Raw genomic sequence first — 6,000 nt, 5'->3', positions numbered from 1 at the left:
ACGTTAGTGAGAGAAAATGCTCTCTCTTCTCTCTAGGATTAGAAACCAGCCCTCTTTCCATAATTTTTTCTCCACCCACCACCCCTCTCTCCACCCTCATCCTCCATCCTCCACCTTTACCATTTAACTTCACCTGTCCCTCTTACCATTTCCTTTAGTTCTCTTTTCACATTTTCTTTCACAAACCTGCACTTTGTTTTTCTGTTTTTGTTAACCTTTTTGTTTGCTATGTTTCAGTCATTCTTTGCTGTGTTTGGGGGTTGTTTTTGGGTTTAAATCGAACTCCTTGGTTGTTTGTTCTCCTTTCTTCTCTTTTGCTTGTTGGTGGCTGTTGTGGTTGAGCTTGTTTTGTGTGGGTTGTTTCTTGGCTTGGCCGGATTGGGAAGAAGGTGGGTGGCTACCGGAGTTGTTTTGTTTATTTTCGTTTTTTTGGAGTTGCTGTTTGGTGTTGAAGAGAGGTAGGAGTAAAGGGGCTGTTTGTGGTTCTTTTTTGACCGGAAATGTAGAGTGGGTTGGTGGTGTAGCCTGTTGATGCCAGATTCTTGCAGGTCACCGGAGTGTGGGTGCTTCTTTGGCCGAAGCTTTGCTGTTTGGGCTGGAGTTGTCTGCCATTTTTGGTTGTTGTTCACATATTGAGTGAGATAGTTTGAATCCATCCAAGTGCTATCCATTGGTTCTCTCTCATTGGCTCATTTAGATTTTTTTTGATTTTTTTCTTATCCACATCTCTTTGGACTGGTTAATAGGCTGTTCCATAAGTTTTTAGCCACGTCACTTGTTTTTCATTGGTTCTCCTTTGATTTCCTTATCTCTTATCTCTTTGACTTCAAATCATGACAACTCATCAACAAATCATCCATCTCTCCCCTCCACCTCATCAATCTCACGCTGACTCATCCTGCCACGTCCCCCAAGATGCCACGTCACCAGCCCTGCCACATCACAAAAAAACAATTTTTTCCCTCCACTTCCTAAACCTTCCCAAAGCCATACTTTGCCTCCCAATGGTCCTTTTCTTGTGAATTCTTTGAATACAAGTGAGGCAAAAAGTTCTGGTGGGGTGTTAAAGAAGCAGCAAATTGTGGGTGGAAAAGAGATTGATAAGGTTGGTGTGGAAATGTGCAATGGGAAAGTCACAGCTAGAAACACCAATTTCTTATATTAGGACTTTATTTTATTTTTAATTAATCAGCTTTGGATANTTTTTTTTTGTTAAGTAAGTAATCATATTAAAGAAACAAGAACAATGTACAAAGGCCTAATAAAAGGCGACCAGCCTATTTTGGGACATGCCCCGAAAATAGGAAACAAAGAAACAAGCCTACAAACAGCCATCCGCTCTAGGGGTTTATCAAAAACCACAAAGGGAGATAAACACCAAGAAGAAAGAAAAGAGAACACCAAAAATCCCACCTACCATAGGACACCTCCCCAGGTTAGGATCATAAAAAGAAAAACAAAAAACAAACGCTTTACCAATGAGACAAAACAACCAAGCAAAAAACCCTTCTGCTTAACCCTCTGTAATCCAATCTTCAAATGGTTCCTGTCCTCTTAGTCCCAAAGAAAGATGGAACATGGCGTATATGTGTGGATTGCCGGGCTATTAACAAGATAACGGTAAAGTATAGACATCCTATCCCCAGATTAGATGATATGCTTGACGAATTGCATGACTCTCAATTGTTTTCTAAAATTGATTTAAATAATGACTATTATCAGATTCGCATGAAAGAGGGAGATGAATGGAAAACTGCATTTAAAACTAAATATGGATTGCATGAGGTTAATGAACCATGTCTTGCATGCTTTCATGGGAAAATTTGTGATAGTTTACTTTGATGATATTTTAGTCTATAGCAAAAATTTAGATGCACATCTGAAACACTTGCATGCTGTGTTTAGGGTGTTGAGAGAGCACCAATTGTATGCTAATCTTAAGAAGTGCACGTTTTGCATGGAATTTGTTGTGTTTCTTGGATTTGTTGTTAATTCGCAGGGTATTAATGTTGATGAAGAAAAGGGACTGGCCTACACCTAAGAATGCGAACTAGGTGAGAAGTTTCCACGGTTCAAAAAGTTTTTATCGAAGGTTTGTTAAAGATTTTAGTTCTATTGCTGCACCTTTGAATGAACTTGTTAAAAAGAATGTTGTTTTGATGCATCCGAGATTGGAATAGGAGCTGTTTTGATGCAAGATTCCAAACCAATTGCTTATTTTAGTAAAAAGCTAAGTGTTGAATTATCCTACTTACGACAAGGAGCTTTATGCGTTACTGAGAACTCTTCAAACATGGCACCATTACTTGTGGCTGAGGGAATTCATCATTCATTCCCATCATGAGAGCTTGAAGTTCTTGAAGACCCAAGGTAAGCTTAAACAAAGACATGCTAAGTGGTAGGAGTTCATAGAAACATTTCCTTATGTAATCAAATACAAGCATGGGAAGGAAAACGTTGTGGCTGATGTATTGTCTAGGAGGTACGTATTACTTACTTCATTACAAACTAAATTACTTGGTTTTGAATTTCTTAAGGATTTGTATGCGAATAATTCTTTTTTTTTNACAGAGAAGTACCTTCGGCTTTACAAAAAAGCATGAGATCATCCGCGAAACAAAGATGAGTCAGCCCCATTTTCTTGCATCTCCAATGAAAACTAAAGTTCGGATTAGCCGCCACTCTATTCAAGAGCCGAGAGAGAACCTCCATAGCAATAACAAACAAGTAAGGGGATAAGGGATCCCCTTGTCTCAGCCCTCTAGAGCTCCCAAAGAAACCCACCAACTCCCCATTGATAACCACCGAGAATCTAGGAGTAGTGATGCATTTGGATATCCAATTGACAAGAACACTAGGGAAACCAAAATTCTTAAGGACTTGTAAGAGAAACTCCCAATTAACCGAGTCATAAGCCTTCATTAAATCAACTTTCAAGGCACACCTTTTTTCCTTGGCCGTAGCTCGATTATAGTTGTGCACCAACTCCTGGCATAACAGGATATTATCTCCTATTCTCCTATCACCAACAAAGGCTGCTTGTGTCGGGTCAATGAAGAGAGGTAAAGCACTCTTAATTCTATTTGCAATGATCTTGGTGATACATTTATAAATTATGTTGCAGCAAGAAATGGGCCGATAGTCCTTACACAAAGAAGCATTATCACACTTGGGAATAAGAGCAATTGAAGTACAATTTACCTCCCTGAGAAGCTTGCCCTCTTAGAAGAAGTCTTTAAATGCCATAATCACATCTTTTCCCACCACATCCCAAGCTTTCTTGAAGAAATAAGCACCAAAACCATCTGGTCCAGGAGCTTTGTTGTTGCCCAACAAAAACAGAGTGCTCTTGATTTCCTCATCCGACGCTTCGACAATCATCCCATTAGCCATATCACTAGTGATGCAAGGTTCAATAATTTCCTCTAAACCCCGGAAGTCTCTCACACCCCTCGGCTCTTCCACCAGAGACCATACTTGGTTCTGGCACATGGAGTCCATCTCAGATTTCATGGCTTCAAGCCATTTAACGGAATCTGGATCCGATATAGCGTCTTCGTAGGTTCTAGGTTCATCGTCTTGGTAGACTAGTACGTCACTATGTTAAGTCACGAGATAACCGTATCTCCGGGCTCATGGCGTACTCTTCCAGATCTACATAGCTCTTGTGCTACCTGAGGTGGTTCATTTTGATCCAAAATTTGCGGGGTAACCTCCTCATGATGTTCAACCACTTCTTCTGGCACATCATCCCGTCTTTCGTCTAGTATAATTTTTGGTTCTAGAACTTCATCAAGTTCTACTTTTCTCCCATTAGTATTCTTACAAAAAATTCTTTTTCTAGGAAGACACTAGAACGAGCAGCAAAAATTTTACGCTCTTCTTGGTGGTAGAAATAGTATCCTTTGGTGTCCTTCGGATACCCCAAAATATACATTTAACGAATTTTGGGCCCAGCTTGTTCGAAGTTAATTTCTTAACATAAGCTTCGCAACCCCAAATCCTTAGATAAGAAAAGTTGGGCTTTTGCCCACTCCATAGTTCATATGGAGTCTTATCTACAGACTTTGATGGCATACGGTTCAAAACGTGAGTCACAGTCTCTAGGGCATAACCTCAGAACGATGTAGGTAAATCACTAAAACTCATCATGGACCTAACCATGTCAAGTAAGGCCCTATTCCTCATTTCTGACATTCCATTGTTTTGGGGCGTATAAGGAGGGGTGAGTTGTGATACTATCCCACATTTCTTCAGGTATTCATAAAAACCTGAGCTTAAGTATTCACCTCCTGGATCCGACCAAAGAGCTTTGATACTTTTGCCCAACATATTCTGTACTTCATTCCTGAATTCCTTGAATTTATCAAAGGCTTCAAATTTATGTCTCATAAGGTAGACATGACCGTATCTACTAAAATCATCAGTAAATGTGATGAAGTATGAATATCCACTCTGGGTTCAATTGTTAGTGGACCACATACATCACTATGGATGATGTCTAACAGTTCAGTAGCCCTTTCACCTTTTCCTGTGAAAGGAGACTTAGTCATCTTGCCTAACAGGCATGACTCGCATACCTCAAATGACTAAAAGTCAAAAGGATCCAAAACTCCATCCCTTTGAAGTTTTGCAATGTGGGTCTCATTAACATGGCCCAATCTACAGTGCCAAAGATATGTCTAGTTTTTATCGCTATGTTTAGCTTTCTTGGTTTCAACATTGAGAATATCTTTATTGTTTAAATCAAGAACATATAACCCATTATATAACCTTGCAATTCCAAATAGAATACCATTCAAACTAAAGGATAACAATCCATTAGATATCTCAAAATGATACCCTATATTATCCAAAGCGGATACAGAAATAATATTTCTAGAAATAGAAGGTACGTGATAATAGTTATGTAGTTCCAACAACAAGCCTGTAGGCAAAGATAAACAGTAAGTCCCTATAGCCAATGCAACCACATGCGCTCAATTTCCAACTTGTAGGTCCATCTTTCCCTTGGCGAGCACTCTACTCTACCTTAGTCCCTACACATTAGTACAAATGTGAGTACCACATCCAATGTCAATGACCTAAGATGTTGAGGGAGAGTGTTAGGAAACAATCCATTGGCGCAGCGGAAAACAAAATTAATAACATGATAGATCGTTCCTTAAAACCAAGATCAGGGTACAAAAATTATGGTTTATACATTATAATCAAATCTGCAGAAAATCAATTTAAAGGTTTAGAAACCATACCCACGTTTGGAGGCTCCTCTAACTTGTCTCGGAATGGGTTTCGCTACCGACCCAATTGTAGGATCGAACCGATGTAGTCCACACGAAGATAATCGTATGGAACTAAAAAGGGATTTGCTAGATCCTCTTTAGCCTAAAGAAACAAGAAAGAAAAATCAAATAATACTTTGATTCTAAGCAAAAACAATCTGGTGTGGGAGAGTGTTTTGGGGCTAGAAAGTTTTCTTTCAATGAGTGAAATGAAATAATGAAAAATCTTACTCTCTCTCAATTAAACGTTTTCTTTTATAGTGCAAGTTTAATTGCCCTATTCCCTTGTGGAATAGGCTTGGGCTCCAACCCAAACACCCCTTGTTTCCAAACACTCCCATTTAGTTATTTTAATTTTGTTTATTATTATCTCAATTAAAATCAATTAATATATATTTAATATATTAACATTTAACAATAATGATAATTTATTTAAATATATGCGAACACATATTTAAACGTAATCTCACTTATTTAATTTTTCTAACAAACTAAATAAAGGCTACAACCTCAGCAAATTTAATTGCATTGTGAAATTACCAAAATACTCTTTCACCTAAAAAGACGAAAACGCGCTTCTTTCTTTCTGGCTCTTAAATTATCTTCTATGTGTGTGACCCATAGGTTCCTTATCTTACCGGCAGTGTGTAGTATCGTGATTAACACCAATTAATCATCTCACTAAGTACATACCGAGATTGGCCCCTAGCAAGGCATC

This window comes from Pistacia vera, unplaced genomic scaffold, assembly GCF_008641045.1.
Source record: "Pistacia vera cultivar Batoury unplaced genomic scaffold, PisVer_v2 Contig570, whole genome shotgun sequence".
NCBI classification, from domain to species: domain Eukaryota; kingdom Viridiplantae; phylum Streptophyta; class Magnoliopsida; order Sapindales; family Anacardiaceae; genus Pistacia; species Pistacia vera.
This window is presented reverse-complemented; position numbering follows the sequence as displayed.